At 44.0% G+C, this 21,195-nt stretch overlaps 1 protein-coding gene across 3 annotated transcripts in view; it reads right to left on the reverse strand.

Annotated features, from left to right (window-relative positions):
- The window catches only part of LOC120100960 (uncharacterized), a 75,788-nt gene that overhangs the window by 40,048 nt on the left and 14,545 nt on the right, over nucleotides 1-21,195 (reverse strand). The window contains exon 4 of one of the 3 annotated variants that reach the window (XR_015672631.1): nucleotides 2,024-2,183. The exons of the other annotated variants lie outside the window; for them this stretch is intronic. The gene's annotated coding sequence lies outside the window, so the exon portion shown is untranslated. Of the gene's footprint in view, nucleotides 1-2,023; nucleotides 2,184-21,195 lie in introns of those variants that run through there. 3 annotated transcript variants of the gene reach the window in all.

Genomic DNA, 21,195 nt, shown 5'->3' on the forward strand with positions numbered 1-21,195 from the left:
TCTGAACGCCATTTGCTAGGTGGACCACATGTGGGTGGCAAATGCTGTTTGGATTTTGGTCCATCTTTTTCTCTGGAACATGAAAGGAAAGAACATTTCTGTGTGATAGAAAGATCAAACTGGTTAGAGGATCTGGAAGGTCTGTGTAAACACTTACTACAAGAAGGGACTTAATTTGAGGAGGGCACTAAAAACAAACAAAACCCGGTGATTGCTTGTCTCCATCATCAGGATTTAGAATTATCTAAGAGACGCCTCTCTGGATGTGTCTATGAGGCTGTTTCCAGTAAAGTTTAACTAAAAAGGGAAGACTCACCCTGAGTGACTGTGGTACTAACCCATGGCACTGACTAAGCACTCTAAGCACTGGCTAGTTACCAGCTGCAAGATACCATCTATAAACTATTTAACCAAACAACCAGGAGATGAAGGTATTTGCCTATTTCATAGAACCGGAAATTGGAGAATGGGATTGCCCAGAGTCACACAATGAAACTGGGATTTGTTCTGAGGCCTGTGTGATTGATCACTCATTGATCACTCATCTGCTAGCTCCACTCCACTCAGTCCATCAGCTACTGTTGCTGTCCAACACGTTAACACACAGCTTCTCAAGTTCTAGTGTATGTCCTAATGCCCAAGAGAGGAAAGATATTACCAATACATAATCTAGCTCTTGTAAGGGAGCATATATCTTTGTGTATGCTACATATAGGGTATAAATATCAAAGATAGTGTAATGTAGAGAAAATAAGTGTAGGGTAAGAGTTGGGGCACTTTACTAGGAGAGTACAGAGAATTCTGTCTCGTTATAAGATGCTCCTGTTTAATGTGTCATGTACACATCCTCATACACATGTGTACATCCACATACACATGTGTACATCCTCATACACATGTGTACATACACATACACATGTGTACATCCACATACACAATCATCAAGGTGAGCAGCTATCCTGACTATAGATCCAGAAATACTGAACTGAGTAATGAGCTGTTTAAAACTCAGATCCTAAGGACTTTTTACAATTCTGATTCCGTTTCCAGACTGAAGCGAGAGCATCCATATATACTTCTTAGATCTCCCAGATGAGCAGCAAGGCTGGGAATCACAGCCTCAGCCTTGGACCACTCCGCAGGGTCAGCATTGTCACCATGCTCTTAGACCATATGATGACCCAACGTTGCACCCAGGCCTCCATGCAATGGAACAAATATATCGATATTTTGATGAGGCAAAGCCATAATACAAGACATTTGACCTTCATTGTCATATAGTCATGTGACATATATCTTGTAAATAATATTTATAAATGATGTGTGTGGAGAGAGAAGCTGATATTATGGTATCAAGTGTTCAGTTTATGGTGCTGGGGATTGAACCTGGGCTGTTGCACCTTCCAGACAAGCATGTTGCCACTGAATTCATAACTGCAAACTGTGGTTTCTATTTTGAACTCGAATTAAAAGCCTAAAAATCGTAGGACAGACCTATCCAGTAGCAGTATTCCATTCAAATTTAATCATCCTGCATGCAAATAAAGCAGAGTCAATAGATTTCATGACATGAGAAGTATGTGACCTTTAACCCTGAGCCCCAGTAGCCAGCCTTACACTATATTGAGTGAATGACATAAGTCCAAAAAGTTAATGAAATTGAACGTGTAGATGCAAATGTATTAGAACAGTTCCAAGGACTGACAGTAATACTGTCTTAGTCTAGGTTTCTATTACAGTGACAAAACACCATGACCAAAAGTAAGCTGGGAAGAAAAGAGTTTATCTGGTTTAAATGTTCATTATCATAGTCCATCATTGGGAGAAGTCGGAACAGGAACTCAAGCAGGGCAGGAAACTGAAGGTAAACACTGTTGGAGAGGCCATGGAAGGTGCTGCTTACTGGCTTGCTTCCCATGGCTTGCTCAGCCTGCTTTCTTACAGAACCCAGTAGCACCAGCCCAGGGATGGCACCACCCACCATGAGCTGGGCCCTCCCCTATCATAACTAATGAAAATATACCTTTCAGCCAGAGCTGATGGAGGAAGTTTTCTCGATTTAGGTTCCATCCTTTCAGGGAATTCTGCCTTGTGTGCCGCTGACATAGCACCAGCCAGCACAAGCCACCAGTGTGAAGACGAGTTACAACTGTTTGCAAGGGTCAAATCCGCCCAGGATCGTGCTAAAAGGAATGCCACCAGTCAGAAGAGAATGAGTCGTATCTAAATATCAACATCACCCAGAGGATAGGTATAAGCAGATATTTACGGAACAGCTGCTTACACCATGTTTAGGGCTGGTGGTTCCATGCACATGAAAAAGTAAGTGTACATGGGTTATTTTCCAGTTTGGAGAGATAGTTTGTATATGACCTCGAGTAAGTGTGTTTGAGGTTTTGTCTTCAAAATGGAGCTAATAACATTACCCACAGAATGACACTGACAGCGACCATAGTCCTTGGCATGAAAGACACATGGAGGAGAAGAAAGATGGAAAAGAAGAATGTAATTCTTCAGAATATCTGGATGTCAACTTGTCCCCTGACAAAGAAAAGCTTTAAAAAAAAAAAAGACTCGAGCATGCCTTCTTTCTAGCTTGCCTCCTTTCAGTAATCTCAATATTTTAGCAGGTAGTTATTGTACCTGGTATAAAAACAATTAAAGAAAAAATAAAAGAAACATTTTAGCGATGAACAGGGCCTCACCTAAATGAGTAGGTGCTTTGCCGCCTTGCCCAGGAGCAATCCATGTTCATGGAAGCTCCAGTTTGACTCTGCTCTGCCTCCCATAGGGCGTGTTTTAGGTCTGGTGGGTTAAGTTCTGGAATCTCTGATACCGAGGAGAGAAGCTAGCCATTTCCTCATGCCAGAATTTTTCTGAGCTGATGGTCCCCAAAGATTTTGTTTCTCGACTAGGAGATAATTGACCAGAATCTTTATGTCAATCAGGAAAGACTAAAGCATGGTGTTATTTGGGCTATGATTGTCGCCTTTATTTTTTATTTTATTTGGTGGCTAAATAGTCACTCTTGAAACCAGCCTGTTCTGCATGTTAAATATCAACCTAAGTCCAAAATATTCCACCAGATGGTTTCTTATTAAAACTCAATAAAAGCGAACAGAAGGAAAATCCCGGCACAGGAGGAGCCAAATCACCCAAAGATGTTCAAACTAAGACCTCTTCTGAGACTTATTATCACAGCAGAACATCTCACCAGCTCGAGACCCCTCCTGACATGACACAGGAGGCAAGCAGGGAGAGCCTACACATTTTCTTTATATTTCTGTTGAAGCTGTAGCTATATATTTTCCCCCTTTTCTAAACCAAATGCTACCACCTTCCTTTCTGTAGGCTTCAAATCCTTTCTCTTCTGCTCACTTGTCCTCCAGTCCCAAATAATTTCAAGCTTCCTCACCATCTCCATGGCTTCTAGAAAAATACATGCTACCATAGAATAGCAAGAGTTGCATTTGTGAATACCCATCTTTGAAGTGTAACACTGCTCTTCAAGTTAGGAACCTAGAATAAGTCCTTCGAAGTCACCGAGACCTCTGTGGTTTCCTTTCAGTGATGAAATGCTTGGAGTGGGTGACACTGAACATTTAAGATTCTGTAGTAACATTTTCCATAACTTCTCCAATAGTTACTAGCTCCTAAAATGAAGGAAAGGTACCAGGCCTGTCGTATGGTAAACATGTTAAAACAAAATTATTTTTTCATGATCTACATAATTTTCAAAAAGTTGTTGCATGCTAATTATATCATCTCACGAAGTAAAAGGTCAAGAGATTGTTTTATCCTTGGCATGATTAGGGAAATATAGGATTATATATGTTAATTAAAATTTCAGAGAAACGCAGGTACGACAACCCTAAGTAGGAAAATGTGAAGAAAATCTAGTCCATATATGAGGAAAACGGGGGAGCAGCAGCAACAAAATAAAGAGTCAAGAAGGAAGTGGGGAGGGCAGAAAGCAAAATAACACACACAAAAAAAAGGATGTCAGCTATAGAAATAAACACAAATAGATTTAAAGTCTTTATTAAAATATCAAGGCTCTCGAATTTTGTCAAGAAACAAAATATGTGTATAGACTGATTTTTAAAATTACACACATGAATTAAAAATTCAAAGTTGGCATGAGGCTAGAGAAGGTCAAGTACTTCCCGTGTAAGCATGAAGACCCAAGTTCAACTCCTTAGTTCCCCAGCATGCACACTAAAGATCCAATGGGGCAGTATGTGCCTCTAGCCCCAGTCCTCAAGGGTTAAAGATCAAAGGCCCCAGGAGCTCGCTGCCCTGGTGGTCTAGGTAATCAGTAAGATTCAATGAGAGACTCTGTCAAGAGAAAGGTGAAGCAGGAGTGAGGAAGACAACTGCAGTTGACCACAGGCTCATGTACAGAGGTAATTCTACACACATACACACAGAATCATGCATATACTCTCTCTCTCTCTCTCTCTCTCTCTCTCTCTACACACACACACACACACACACACACACACACACACACACACACAAATATTGGCAAAGATCCGCCGTGCATAGAAAACTAGAAGTGTTAAAAGTAGGCAAAAGACAAAAGAAAAGAAAAAATTACAAACTTAGAATGTTTAAAAAGTAGACTGCACAATACAGGAACCAGGCAGAACCACTATGTAACTAATAACTCAGGTTAGACTCCATAAAGCCTAGAGCTCTTTAGGATGCTGATAAGATAATTTTGACTTAGGAACTTGACTGAAAAATCTTACCAGTATTTGTGAGTTTTGAAAGAACGGTTCACACGTCCCGTGTACTACTTCAGTACAAACAGCGCTTGCACACTTTCACCCAACTGCTAACGAGTTGGTTTGGCACAGTTTCCTCTGGGTTTGTCCTTCTAAAGACTAACGAGTGGCATAAAGCTTGAGTGAAAACTTGGCCTAGAGAAGTGCCCACTCATTGCATAAAACTGATGCCAAAGCCTGTCAGTGGATGCACTGGAATCCGGCGAGGAACGGATGGTCCTGAATCGAGTGGCCTTCCACTTTAAAATGAAACACGAGCAGAGGAGTAGGGAAGGCACTTTCATGTGAGATAATTCAGTAAGAGTTATCCTTAAAATAAAACCATAGGAACCCAGGTGAAATACAGATGCAAACCGACCAGATGGGTAGGGACCCAGCAAGCACAAAAGCTAAGACAGAGTGGTGTCGTGAATGAAAGTCACAAAGATCTCACAGCATTGAAAGCAGAGATCTTCTCAGCAACCAAACGTTGCTATAAATTGTATTGAAAGGCCTTTGTAGCAACGATAGAATAGTCTAAAAGAGAATGACAGATTCAATAACGAGAGAGCCTAGACGCGCATGCTAGGGTTGTGCAGAAAAGTTTATGAACTCTTTCTGAGATGAAATGGACAGAAGGCAGCTAGGAAAACCAGCCCTACACTGGCACAGGGGTTTCAGCAGGCATTGGTTTGGCCATGCCTAAGTCAGAAACAAGAACAGTAACACTGCTCCCTGGGGTTAGTGGGCACATTACAGGGGGCAATGCAGCCTGGCACAGAAGAAATACCAAACAAATGCTAACTATAGTCATACTCACTAAGGCACAGGGGTGTGATTGATTGCACTCTTGACTCCCTCTTTCCCACTGTCAGAGTTAAGACAATGAGAGCCTGACACAGGAACCCAGGAGATGAGCAGCCGTACAGAGTCAAAAAGACTGCTTGAACCTGACTGGAGAAACAGCCAACTTGGTGGATCCCCACCCTACTCCTTTCCTTCATAATAAACCCCACCATTGACAGCAGGCCTACCTCTGAGGCAGGAGGATGCCTAAAGAAGATGATCTTTCCCGGTGGACGATGTACCATATGTGAGGAACCACTAGCAATTCCTGGAAAACAGACTTCAAAGTCTCTGTTCCTCAAAGGATTATTGTGGGAAATGAGTGAGCTGATGTCCAGCTGTCACAGGAGTTGCCCCGGGGGTGGGGGATAGGGGGAGAGAGCCAATCACATGTTTCCATCAATGTCTCCTTCCTTGACCAGGAGCTCCTCCACCCTAGGAACACAAGGTGAAATGTTCTCTACCCAAGCCCATCTCATTCCACACAAGCAGAATGACTTAAACAGTGGATATTTTACCTACACTCATTCAAAATTATGGCCCGGGGAGATTTCTTGATATGAGAAAATGGTCACGATATCATGTAAGGGTATGGGAAGAATTGAGTACCATGCATATTTGTACTTGCAGAGGAAAGTTCTGGAGGAAATACGCTAACATGTTACATGTGGCTTCCCTTTTGAGAATGAACTTGGGGTGGGGTGAGGGTTTGTTTCGTTGGAAGGGACTTTTATTGTCAAAGGAAGTAAGGATAGATGCATTGGAAGAGATATGCTTGCACTAATGGTTTAGCTCACATTAGACTCTAGCAGTTCTCTGTGAAAGCTTAGCTCTGGGGTGGATAAGACACTTTCCAAAGCAAAGACCAGCAGGGACTGGGGAGCCGGCTGCAGACAGTCTACATTTGTACTTAGTAAGGAAACCAGAAAAGACAGTGTCCTTGTTCTTTCCTCGCTGGAAGGTGTGTGCATTCTCCAGGAGGAACACTCACATCCAGAATAAAAACCCACCTCAACTCTCCTTCCCCCCGAAGACAGAATTAATTCTTGTTATCCAATGATGTTGGGTAAAGAACACTTCTCCTTCATGTTCCTGGAGTGGACGAGCTCCCTTCACTGACCAGTTTACTATAGTCTTTGAATTTTTCTACAATTTTTATCACTTCACTATTCAGAAATAAAAAGGGGGAATATGACTGGTTCCTAGTTGTTGTGTTTTTTTTTTAAGAAGACCATTGCAAACCCTCCAACTTACAGGGCCCTAATTTTCAAAGCTGCTCACCACTGGGGTTTTAGAAATGTGTGGTTAGAGATGGACTTTCCCTTCTGTTTCTATATGCGCATCTGTACGTTTTTATAAGTGTGCATTACTTTCAAAATTAAAATATAAGCTATTAAATTCTGCCCTTAAAAATATAGTGTTTAAAAATATAAGCTCTTACATCAGGAACCCTGAGTGCAGAGGAAAACAAAGTCAAATATATGCATATGTATAAACTTCAAAGCTTATGATTTGAGTTTGGGTACACTACAATCCACCTAGCAACTAGGCATTTTATACCGGGGCTTTATTTCTGTGAGGTTCAAGGGCAACAGAAAGGGCATTATAAATATTAATAAAAACTTCAAAAGCCAAAGCACATTTCTATGGAGTTAGGAGCGTAAACTGAAAGAATTAATTTGGGAAGGAGAGGCCATTTCTCTATGGCGGTTTTGTTTCGCTTTTGCCGAGTTCCAATTCTGTCACAAAAAGGAAAACTGTGAAGCTCGTTGGTTCTGGAAGAGATGATTCTTGCTCATGTCCCAGGACAGTCACACACCGAGGCTAGAGGACAGTTTCCAGCCCAGGGCATTCGCTGAAATGTCTGCTTACTGCTCTGGTCCTTGAGCCTACGCCCACCTGGGAAGGGCGATCCAACATGGCACACGTGTGTTTGTAAAAAATACCTACCTCCAAGTCTGAGGACTGTGAAGGGTAAAAACATAAGAGCCTCGCAGCCCTTATAAAAATGAAAGCTAAGTTCAATGGGCAGAAGTGACAATTCAAGAGGTCGCTGCTAAATGGTGGAGGGAGGGGTAGTGGAGAGGGCTCTGCCCTCTCTCCTCACACTCTACTCCTGGTGGAAGCCTGAGAGCCACCCTATCAAAACATAAGCATCCTAAACCACGTTCTATTTACAGAGTGCCTTTCATCCCAAGAGTTTGCAGGACTTTGTGGGCGTTTATCTTCCCATCACCCTTGGAAAGCAAGTTGGATCAAGAGTTATCTCCCTCTTCACAGGCTGAGCCACCAAGGCGTGTAAACAGGTCTCCACGTCCCCCGGTGAGCCAGGTAGGTAAGGGCAAGCGGCTGGTGTTTGGTTGCTCAAGGGAAAGACAGGCCAGAACACTTCAAGGTTGAACTTTACCTTCCCGTTCCAAAGGCGTTCCTTTGATGATTAGATAGCTAGCAAGGAGAGTCAGGAGGGGAGGCACAGTAGGCAAATGGCTAGATACATAAAGACGCAGCAAAATTCGCCACAGAGCACCCAGAGAAAGCTTTCCTTCAACTCCAGACGCCCAAAATTCCAGAGATTGCCCTTTAAAATCTTTAAGACAAGGCATTGCAATCTCAGTGGCCTGCAAAGCAAGGCGTGCTTCTATGTTTCACCACTTTTACAAAGTAACATTACACAATTAAGTTGTTACGTTTGCACCTAGGTATATTATTAGCTGAATCTCACGTCCCAACAGAACAAGCCATACACACAGATACTCGATAGAAGTGAGTCTCTGCTTATGTTCTAACATCTCCAGTCCTCTCTGGAAAGAAGCTACATAGTAAATAATTGACTACTTAGCTGGAAAAATAGGGCCAGATCATTTTTTGATGGAAGCTGAGCTGTGGAAGGATAAGAGTCAGTCTTGATTCTGCCCTGCCAGCCATTCACCAGTCACCGGTCACTGGGCGAGCCAGCCTAAGACTATTACTCTACTGCTCTGTGAGTACCTTCAAGTGCTAACTTGGATAATACTTTCCCAGGACAAATAATGAGGCAAGGATTGAGAACAAGTCTAGGTATCAATCTCAGGGAACACCAAGGGCACTGGGGAACACAGTGAAGCTAGCTTTGATGAGAGGGGAACCACAGTATAAGCAACTGCTTTTGGTCCCTTTGAGGGTTCTGGGAGACTAGAGGGTTCAACTGAGATCGTCTCACAAAATGGAGATGGTGTGAGTATGTATGTGGGTGGGCGTGTGTGTGTGTGTGTGTGTGTGTGTGTGTGTGTGTGTGAGAGAGAGAGAGAGAGAGAGAGAGAGACAGAGAGAGAGAGAGAGAGACAGAGAGAGAGAGAGAGAGAGAGAGAGAGAGAGAGAGAAAGGATCATTAGTGAATGCACCACCACAGCTGAGACAATGCCCCCTTCATATTGGCCTATGGACAAGCTTGTAAGGCATTTTCCTGGTTAGCAATTGCTGTGAGGGGTCCAGCCCTGGGTATAGTATTCCACGGATGCCACAAGTCACAGGTAAAGTGTTCATCCTAGGCTGAGAACTTTCCAGAACTCTTTGCTATCACTCGGCTCTTCTCTGAGGCCAAGATACTGCCTCAAGCAGAAAGTTTTTACTGTCATGGCAGCCAAGCTGTGGTAGATACCCCGAGTCGAGCACAGAAGCAGAGATGGTGTTAACGGTACCTATGACAACACACCTGCTCTGTAGCTGTTTCGAGGCAGATGCGAATGCAATGCTAGGTCTATGGTTGCCTAGTCCAGGGCCAAGGAACAGTTGTTTTGTGATTGTTACTATTGCTACATTCCTAAAAATATAAGTAGAGGCAAGTTCACAGTTGTGGTAGGGGACTTGGAGGCAGAAAATATCACTAGAAGTTCCTGGACACGTCTGAAAAGCCTGGAATTTAAAAGGAAAATCAAATGAGTGTAAAGTATTATGGGGTTATGGGTCCTGCACTTGCTCTGCCACAGGGCACAGCTGCTGGGAGGCAGGACCCTGGAAGTTGACTGTGTTTTCCCCATGCTGTCACCCACCGAGTGAGTGTTGGGCTGTATGGAAGCCCCAGGGTGGGAGAGTGCAGTCTGAGGTGCGAGACAACTGGAGCTGGTTTGGGGGTCCCCGGGACTGTGACAAGGCCAGGGCCAACTGGTTCTCAGGCTCTTGGGCATCCAGGAACCACTGGATGTGTCAGGAAGAGCTGAGAATAGAGTGGGGGCCAGTGGACTGGATCTGGTGGGGGAGGGAGGGAGCTCCTTCTGGTCCCTGGGGGAGTTCTTGCTTGCTAGCAGCAGGCTTGGGCTTGGCTTGGTCATGGCCTTCTACAAGAGATTAGACAGCAGCTCTATAGGCAAAGGCCTTCTCCATGGCTCCCCAGAGCAGATCCGGATGAAAAGAGATGGGCCATAGTTTTAAGGCATTTGTTGTCATAACGGAAAGTGGATGAGGAAAACCGTACCCCACTTCTCAGGGTGGGCCTGAGATTAAATACCTCTTGCAAGGAAGAATGTCTGAGAAGGAAAGTTTATTGGCTAAACCCTCCAGGCCTTTGGTACATCATTAAAATGAAGATCTTGCTTGAGCCTACATGGCCACAAGTCACAGTCAGGAGGTCAAGTCCTTTTCTACCTGTGGGAGATTTGGGGCATTGCCCTTACATGACTGATGGGGGGGCTGCAGATGGTGACAGGGGCCTGGTGTCCAGGAGTCAGGTATCCCCTTCAGGGTCACTAGGGTTTCTAGCCTTAGCTCAACCTGGAACCAGATTACCTTTTACGGTCCCACAAGTTATATGATTAGAAACTATTGTCTCCTTTAAAATTCTGCTTGTGATTGGTTCTATGGGGTGTGGCTAGGTCAGCATGGCCAGATCTCTAACGAGAGTCACAAAGGGGCCAGGGATGTGGTTCAGCTGTACAGCATTTGCCTAGTGTGAGCAAAGCCCTGAGTTCAACTCTCAACACCACATAAAAACAGGTATGGTAGGGTACACTTGTCATCCCAGCACTTTAAAGGTAGGAAGGTCAGAAGTTCAAGGCTATCCTTGGTTAGATGGTTGATTCAAGGAAGATACATGTCTCTCTCTAAAAGAAGAAAACAGGAAGGCGGGGAAGAGGAGGAGAGGGAGGAGAGAAGTAAAGGAGGGGGAGGATGAGGGACGATAGAAGGGCTGGAGAGGAGATCCGGGGAGTTAAACCACTTTATGTTCTTCCAGAGAACTAAAGTTTACCAGCCCCCACATTGGGAGGCTCAGGCCTAAAAGTTTAGCTTCCCAGGATCCAATGCTCCCTTCTGGACCACTGAACTCCATGAGCACCCACATACAATATACATAACCACACATATTCATATAATTAAAAATAAAACAGATCTTAGTGTGATGGGACCTATAGCTCTGTGAGTTTAAGGGCAGGATAGCCTGGGCTACACAAGACCCTGCCCTACCACTGCCACTGCCATGTAAAAAAGGCCACTGAAAAGAAACAGGGAGCTAGGCATCCTGGCAATGAGCCTCCCAAGATGTGACTATGTCCCAACAATGGAAAACCCCAGCCTGTCTCTAGAACGAGAGCTAGCTGACTGAAAGGAAGCTGCAGTAAATACTTCTGCCTAACTTGGATCAGAGCTCAGCTTCTATGAAGTTTAGTTCCAACTTTAGACCCAACTCGGTCAGCGTGAATCCCCACAAATTAACTCCCAGGGCAAACAGGGCTGTTAGAGGAGAAAACGTGAACTGCAGCCAAGCAGCTGGGCCTGTCAGTCCGGTGGCTGCAGAAGGACTCTCTGAGGCTGAGGAGGAATATAAAAGAGTGAGGGAACCCGGAGCAGGAGGCACGGAGGCTTATGCTAGCTGGCAAATCACAATTCCCTCTGTAGAAGTCCAGGCTTCTGCCTAGTACACGAACACGGCTTTCAAAAGGAAACGGTTGTCCGGCAGGCAGGAGAACATTTCAACTATGCTTGTTGCTTGCTTACTCAAACACAGTTTCACAAAGAATTACTATCACTATCTGAATCTATGTTGCTTCAAAAACGAACATCTTTCTCTCAGTCCGTATCAGAGGCAGGAGGTTCTATCCCTCTGAGAAGCGATGTTCGGTAGCAGACCTGTGAGGAACTCGCTAAATATGAAGGGATAAGGCACCCTTCAGAATAAACTGTATGGAAATGTTGGCTTCTGACCTCCAGCGACTATGATAAGTTTCTGCAGCAAAATGTTCATTTATAAAACAGAGCCGGACTGGGGAAATGACTCGGTCAATAAGATGCCTGCTGTACATGCACAAGGACTCGTTCCATCTGCGGAACCCCTGTTAAAAAGGCTGTTGTGGCAGTGTGCACTTGTAATCCCAGGAGGCAGACACTGGGCTCACTACCCTGCCAACCTAGCACAATGGTAGGCTCTAAGCCAAGGAGGAGACCCTGCTTCAAAAATGTAGTGGAAGGTATTCCTGATAAGTCACACCAGAGGTTTCTTCACATGGGCATGCACACACACACACATGCACAAGTGCACACACATGCACACATATGCACACCCACAAGTGTACACACAGACACACACAAACAAACACACACACACACACAGACTGAGTCACAGTCACAAAGGGTGGTCCTGCAGGACAAGTTGGGTGGTCTGGAACCTTGCTAGGCCCCTCATCAACCCCATAAGACCGTTCTCTGTGCTGTCTCTCTCTGGCTGCCTGTCCTGAGCTCCATCTCGCTATAACATGTCCACCCCAACTGTTCATTAGGAAGTTCCCCTCTCTCTGCCCTGGGTTAAGAACTGAACCAGAGCCCACACCCGCGGATCCCGGCCGGCAGCAGCTCTCTGCTCCCAGACCCGGTGAGAGAGAGACCCAACCGCCTGGTCAGGTGGGCACTCCTGAGGCTGTAGAGCGGAAGAGACCACCAACTCTGCTCACCCCTGCCCACATCCCTGGCCCAAGAGGAAACTGTATAAGGCCTCTGGGCTCCCGTGGGGGAGGGCCCAGGAGCGGCAGGACCCCTGTGCCTCAGACACCGCCGGAACCTGAAAGAAACAGACCGGATAAACAGTTCTCTGCACCCAAATCCCGTGGGAGGGAGAGCTAAACCTTCAGAGAGGCAGACAAGCCTGGGAAACCAAAAGTGACTGCTCCCTGCACACACATCTCGGACGCCAGAGGAAAAAGCCAAAGACCATCTGGAACCCTGGTGCACTGAAGCTCCCGGAAGGGGCGGCACAGGTCTAACTGGTTGCTGCCGCTGCAGAGAGCCCGTGGGGAGAACCCCACGAGCGAACCTGAGCCTTGGGACCACAGGTAAGACCAAATTTTCTGCTGCAAGAAAGCTGCCTGGTGAGCTTGGGACACACGGAAGCAGAATTTCTCTAGGACCGGGCACGTTCTGTGTTTACCGGAAGTCCCACACCCGCGGATCCCGGCCCGCAGCAGCTCTCTGCTCCCAGACCCGGTGAGAGAGAGACCCAACCGCCTGGTCAGGTGGGCACTCCTGAGGCTGCAGAGCGGAAGAGACCACCAACTCTGCTCACCCCTGCCCACATCCCTGGCCCAAGAGGAAACTGTATAAGGCCTCTGGGCTCCCGTGGGGGAGGGCCCAGGAGCGGCAGGACCCCTGTGCCTGAGACACCTCCGGAACCTGAAAGAAACAGACCGGATAAACAGTTCTCTGCACCCAAATCCCGTGGGAGGGAGAGCTAAACCTTCAGAGAGGCAGACAAGCCTGGGAAACCAGAAGTGACTGCTCCCTGCACACACATCTCGGACGCCAGAGGAAAAAGCCAAAGACCATCTGGAACCCTGGTGCACTGAAGTTCCCGGAAGGGGCGGCACAAGTCTTCCTGGTTGCTGCCGCTGCAGAGAGCCCGTGGGCAGCACCCCACGAGCGAACCTGAGCCTCGGGACCACAGGTAAGACCAAATTTTCTGCTGCAAGAAAGCTGCCTGGTGAACTCAAGACACAGGCCCACAGGAACAGCTGAAGACCTGTAGAGAGGAAAAACTACACGCCAGAAAGCAGAACACTCTGTCCCCATAACTGACTGAAAGAGAGGAAAACAGGTCTACAGCACTCCTGACACACAGGCTTATAGGACAGTCTAGCCACTGTCAGAAATAGCAGAACAAAGTAACACTAGAGATAATCTGATGGCGAGAGGCAAGCGCAGGAACCCAAGCAACAGAAACCAAGACTACATGCCATCATCGGAGCCCAATTCTCCCACCAAAACAAACATGGAATATCCAAACACACCAGAAAAGCAAGATCTAGTTACAAAATCATATTTGATCATGATTCTGGAGGACTTCAAGAAAGACATGAACACACTTAGGGAAGCACAGGAAAACATTAATAAACAAGTAAAAGCCTACAGAGAGGAATCGCAAAAATCCCTGAAAGAATTCCAGGAAAACACAATCAAACAGTTGAAGGAATTAAAAATGGAAATAGAAGCAATCAAGAAAGAACACATGGAAACAACCCTGGATATAGAAAACCAAAAGAAGAGACAAGGAGCTGTAGATACAAGCCTCACCAACAGAATTCAAGAGATGGAAGAGAGAATCTCAGGAGCAGAAGATTCCATAGAAATCATTGACTCAACTGTCAAAGATAATGTAAAGCAGAAAAAGCTACTGGTCCAAAACTTACAGGAAATCCAGGACTCAATGAGAAGATCAAACCTAAGGATAATAGGTATAGAAGAGAGTGAAGACTCCCAGCTCAAAGGACCAGTAAATATCTTCAACAAAATCATAGAAGAAAACTTCCCTAACCTAAAAAAAGAGATACCCATAGACATACAAGAAGCCTACAGAACTCCAAATAGATTGGACCAGAAAAGAAACACCTCCCGTCACATAATTGTCAAAACACCAAACGCACAAAATAAAGAAAGAATATTAAAAGCAGTAAGGGAAAAAGGTCAAGTAACATATAAAGGGAGACCTATCAGATCACACGAGACTTCTCGCCAGAAACTATGAAGGCCAGAAGATCCTGGACTGATGTCATACAGACCCTAAGAGAACACAAATGCCAGCCCAGGTTACTGTATCCAGCAAAACTCTCAATTAACATTGATGGAGAAACCAAGATATTCCATGACAAAACCAAATTTACACAATATCTTTCTACAAATCCAGCACTACAAAGGATAATAAATGGTAAAGCCCAACATAAGGAGGCAAGCTACACCCTAGAAGAAGCAAGAAACTAATCGTCTTGGCAACAAAACAAAGAGAATGAAAGCACACAAACATAACCTCACATCCAAATATGAATATAACTGGAAGCAATAATCACTATTCCTTAATATCTCTCAACATCAATGGCCTCAACTCCCCAATAAAAAGACATAGATTAACAAACTGGATACGCAACGAGGACCCTGCATTCTGCTGCCTACAGGAAACACACCTCAGAGACAAAGACAGACATTACCTCAGAGTGAAAGGCTGGAAAACAATTTTCCAAGCAAATGGTCAGAAGAAGCAAGCTGGAGTAGCCATTCTAATATCAAATAAAATCAATTTCCAACTAAAAGTCATCAAAAAAGATAAGGAAGGACACTTCATATTCATCAAAGGAAAAATCCACCAAGATGAACTCTCAATCCTAAATATCTATGCCCCAAATACAAGGGCACCTACATACGTAAAAGAAACCTTACTAAAGCTCAAAACACACATTGCACCTCACACAATAATAGTGGGAGACTTCAACACCCCACTCTCATCAATGGACAGATCATGGAAACAGAAATTAAACAGTGATGTCGACAGACTAAGAGAAGTCATGAGCCAAATGGACTTAATGGATATTTATAGAACATTCTATCCTAAAGCAAAAGGATATACCTTCTTCTCAGCTCCTCATGGTACTTTCTCCAAAATTGACCATATAATTGGTCAAAAAACGGGCCTCAACAGGTACAGAAAGATAGAGATAATCCCATGCATGCTATCGGACCACCACGGCCTAAAACTGGTCTTCAATAACAATAAGGGAAGAATGCCCACATATACGTGGAAATTGAACAATGCTCTACTCAATGATAACCTGGTCAAGGAAGAAATAAAGAAAGAAATTAAAAACTTTTTAGAATTTAATGAAAATGAAGATACAACATACCCAAACTTATGGGACACAATGAAAGCTGTGCTAAGAGGAAAACTCATAGCGCTGAGTGCCTGCAGAAAGAAACAGGAAAGAGCATATGTCAGCAGCTTGACAGCACACCTAAAAGCTCTAGAACAAAAAGAAGCAAATACACCCAGGAGGAGTAGAAGGCAGGAAATAATCAAACTCAGAGCTGAAATCAACCAAGTAGAAACAAAAAGGACCATAGAAAGAATCAACAGAACCAAAAGTTGGTTCTTTGAGAAAATCAACAAGATAGATAAACCCTTAGCCAGACTAACGAGAGGACACAGAGAGTGCGTCCAAATTAACAAAATTAGAAAAGAAAAGGGAGACATAACTACAGATTCAGAGGAAATTCAAAAAATCATCAGATCTTACTATAAAAACCTATATTCAACAAAATTTGAAAATCTGCAGGAAATGGACAATTTCCTAGACAGATACCAGGTATCGAAGTTAAATCAGGAACAGATAAACCAGTTAAACAACCCCATAACTCCTAAGGAAATAGAAGCAGTCATTAAAGGTCTTCCAACCAAAAAGAGCCCAGGTCCAGACGGGTTTAGTGCAGAATTCTATCAAACCTTCATAGAAGACCTCATACCAATATTATCCAAACTATTCCACAAAATTGAAACAGATGGAGCACTACCGAATTCCTTCTACGAAGCCACAATTACTCTTATACCTAAACCACACAAAGACACAACAAAGAAAGAGAACTACAGACCAATTTCCCTTATGAATATCGACGCAAAAATACTCAATAAAATTCTGGCAAACCGAATTCAAGAGCACATCAAAACAATCATCCACCATGATCAAGTAGGCTTCATCCCAGGCATGCAGGGATGGTTTAATATACGGAAAACCATCAACGTGATCCATCATATAAACAAACTGAAAGAACAAAACCACATGATCATTTCATTAGATGCTGAGAAAGCATTTGACAAAATTCAACACCCCTTCATGATAAAAGTCCTGGAAAGAATAGGAATTCAAGGCCCATACCTAAACATAGTAAAAGCCATATACAGCAAACCAGTTGCTAACATTAAACTAAATGGAGAGAAACTCGAAGCAATCCCACTAAAATCAGGGACTAGACAAGGCTGCCCACTCTCTCCCTACTTATTCAATATAGTTCTTGAAGTTCTAGCCAGAGCAATCAGACAACAAAAGGAGATCAAGGGGATACAGATCGGAAAAGAAGAAGTCAAAATATCACTATTTGCAGATGACATGATAGTATATTTAAGTGATCCCAAAAGTTCCACCAGAGAACTACTAAAGCTGATAAACAACTTCAGCAAAGTGGCTGGGTATAAAATTAACTCAAATAAATCAGTTGCCTTCCTCTATACAAAAGAGAAACAAGCCGAGAAAGAAATTAGGGAAACGACACCCTTCATAATAGACCCAAATAATATAAAGTACCTCGGTGTGACTTTAACCAAGCAAGTAAAAGATCTGTACAATAAGAACTTCAAGACACTGAGGAAAGAAATTGAAGAAGACCTCAGAAGATGGAAAGATCTCCCATGCTCAGGGATTGGCAGGATTAATATAGTAAAAATGGCCATTTTACCAAAAGCAATCTACAGATTCAATGCAATCCCCATCAAAATACCAATCCAATTCTTCAAAGAGTTAGACAGAACAATTTGCAAATTCATCTGGAATAACAAAAAACCCAGGATAGCTAAAGCTATCCTCAACAATAAAAGGACTTCAGGGGGAATCACTATCCCTGAACTCAAGCAGTATTACAGAGCAATAGTGATAAAAACTGCATGGTATTGGTACAGAGACAGACAGATAGACCAATGGAATAGAATTGAAGACCCAGAAATGAACCCACACACCTATGGTCACTTGATTTTTGACAAAGGAGCCAAAACCATCCAATGGAAAAAAGATAGCATTTTCAGCAAATGGTGCTGGTTCAACTGGATGGCAACATGTAGAAGAATGCAGATCGATCCATGCTTATCACCCTGTACAAAGCTTAAGTCCAAGTGGATCAAGGACCTCCACATCAAACCAGACACACTCAAACTAATAGAAGAAAAACTAGGGAAGCATCTGGAACACATGGGCACTGGAAAAAATTTCCTGAACAAAACACCAATGGCTTATGCTCTAAGATCAAGAATCGACAAATGGGATCTCATAAAACTGCAAAGCTTCTGTAAGGCAAAGGACACGGTGGTTAGGACAAAACGGCAACCAACAGATTGGGAAAAGATCTTTACCAATCCTACAACAGATAGAGGCCTTATATCCAAAATATACAAAGAACTCAAGAAGTTAGACCGCAGGGAAACAAATAACCCTATTAAAAAATGGGGTTCAGAGCTAAACAAAGAATTCACAGCTGAGGAATGCCAAATGGCTGAGAAACACCTAAAGAAATGTTCAACATCTTTAGTCATAAGGGAAATGCAAATCAAAACAACCCTGAGATTTCACCTCACACCAGTGAGAATGGCTAAGATCAAAAACTCAGGTGACAGCAGATGCTGGCGAGGATGTGGAGAAAGAGGAACACTCCTCCATTGTTGGTGGGATTGCAGACTGGTAAAACCATTCTGGAAATCAGTCTGGAGGTTCCTCAGAAAATTGGACATTGAACTGCCTGAGGATCCAGCTATACCTCTCTTGGGCATATACCCAAAAGATGCCTCAACATATAAAAGAGACACGTGCTTCACTATGTTCATCGCAGCCTTATTTATAATAGCCAGAAAATGGAAAGAACCCAGATGCCCTTCAACAGAGGAATGGATACAGAAAATGTGGTACATCTACACAATGGAATATTACTCAGCTATCAAAAACAACGAGTCTATGAAATTCGTAGGCAAATGGTTGGAACTGGAAAATATCATCCTGAGTGAGCTAACCCAATCACAGAAAGACATACATGGTATGCACTCATTGATAAGTGGCTATTAGCCCAAATGCTTGAATTACCCTAGATCCCTAGAACAAACGAAACTCAAGACGGATGATCAAAATGTGAATGCTTCACTCCTTCTTTAAATGAGGAAAAAGAATACCCTTGGCTGGGAAGGGAGAGGCAAAGATTAAAACAGAGACTGAAGGAACACCCATTCAGAGCCTGCCCCACAGGTGGCCCATACATATACAGCCACCCAATTGGACAAGATGGATGAAGCAAAGAAGTGCAGACCGACAGGAGCCGGATGTAGATCGCTCCTGAGAGACACAGCCAGAATACAGCAAATACAGAGGCGAATGCCAGCAGCAAACCACTGAGCTGAGAATAGGTCCCCCGTTGAAGGAATCAGAGAAAGAACTGGAAGAGCTTGAAGGGGCTCGAGACCCCAAAAGTACAACAATGTCAAGCAACCAGAGCTTCCAGGGACTAAGCCACTACCTAAAGACTATATATGGACTGACCCTGGACTCTGACCCCATAGGTAGCAATGAATATCCTAGTAAGAGCACCAGTGGAAGGGGAAGCCCTGGGTCCTGCTAAGACTGAACCCCCAGTGAACTAGACTATGGGGGGAGGGCGGCAATGGGGGGAGGGTTGGGAGGGGAACACCCATAAGGAAGGGGAGGGGGGAGGGGTATTTTGCCCGGAAACCGGGAAAGGGAATAACACTTGAAATGTATATAAGAAATACTCAAGTTAATAAAAAAAAAAAAAAAAAAAAAAAAAATCTTTTCCAAAAAAAAAAAAAAAAAGAACTGAACCAGAGTGTAGATTATGAGCACCATGTAAAAATTCCTGAACTCCTGGTCATTGCCTTGTTCCAGCTCACACGCTCAAGAAGTACAAACTCCTCCAGGAAGCCCACCTGTCCCTTTGATCACCTCTCGGCCAGGTCGCAGTTACACTAGGATTTCTTCTTATCCCATTTTGGTTTTACCTTCTGAATCCATAAAACTGAAGCCTCGGTTTCATGTAGCTACGTAACGTATGTAACTAAAGTAATGTAGCTGGGGAAATGTCCTGTTTAAGTAAAGCGCTTACTTTGCAAGCACAAAGACCTGAGCTTGATCCACAGAACCCACATAAAAGTGCTGGGCATGGCAGTGTGCCCTTCTGATCTGAGAGCTGGCAAGGGTTCACATGGGATGGCCTATTTGGTGAGCTCCAGGCCACTGAGATGGACAGCTACCTGAGGAGCATTATATTTGAGAATGTCTTCTGGCTTCATGCTGGTACATACTCCACACACTCAAACACACACGCTGGTACATACTCCACATGCTCAAACACACATGCTTGTACATACTCCACATGCTCAAACACACATGCTGGTACATACTCCACACGCTCAAACACACATGCTTGTACATACCCCACATGCTCAAACACACACAAGCAAGAGTTATCAATAAATATGGTTTCCTAATTGCCTCAGTTGCCATCTTCTTATTTCTGTGTCTGAGTCAACATCATGATTAATATCCTCCTCCACAAGGGTGATTGATTATGCACACACAGTTACCTACTGTGCCATCCTCAGAGTACTGAGCGAGATACCCACCTCTGTCTTGATTTTACAACGGAGGACTCTGGAGCTTAGGGAGTTTAGGTTTAAGTTGACCAAACCATTGCTCAGTTAGAACGGGAAGGGTGGAAATGTTAATCTCAGACTGCCCCTGTAGCCTGTGATCTAAACCACAGAGTACTTCTGCTTTGCCTCTGTCTTATCAAACTGTGGGCTTCTGAGGGACCATGGAGATTAGAGCCATATGTGGACTTGGTTCTAACGGAAGCTATGATCATGACATCCTATATGTGTGTCTTACCCACGACAGTGAAGTTATTTCTTGGGGCATTCTCTTTCTGGATTTGAATAACTAACAACAACCATGATGGTGTTCAGTCAGGGAAACTCTACCTTCTCTGCAAAAACAGAAACAAACAAAATCCTGAAGAAACGTTAGCCAACTTCCCCCTTCTGCCTTATCCCTGCCCTCTCAGGCGCAGGCTTTTCCTGACACCATGGTCAGCTTCTCTCCTTGTTTTTTCTCTACAGAAGTAGGAATCTTCTTTTCTCCCAAGGAAGCCTTCCCGTGATGGGAGTTACACGCATGTCTCAATGGAGGGGAAAATGTCCCACGGTTGAAATCCAGTTATAAACTCCTCATCTGCAGATTGTACAACTCAGCAGTAAGAATTTTCTCTCTGCAGAAAACTGGGGCATAATCAAGTCTTTCAATGAAGGGCAGAGAAGGGAAATCAGAGAAAATCAATTCCGTATTTTTTAGGTGTGGAATGCAGATAAAGGAAACGTTCTGGCAACGTCTTTTTGGGGAGAGCAAGATGGTTTTTTTTCTCCTCTTTAAGGCTGGGCCTTTTTTCAGTGCTTGCGGTGACCTTACCTTGTCATTCAATGTGCTGACCCTGGTCCTTCCCCAAGTGACGGTACGAATGGACTACGACACAGGCAGAA

The sequence above is a fragment of the Rattus norvegicus genome, chromosome 2 (assembly GCF_021556685.1).
Source record: "Rattus norvegicus strain SHRSP/BbbUtx chromosome 2, alternate assembly SHRSP_T2T, whole genome shotgun sequence".
NCBI lineage: Eukaryota > Metazoa > Chordata > Mammalia > Rodentia > Muridae > Rattus > Rattus norvegicus.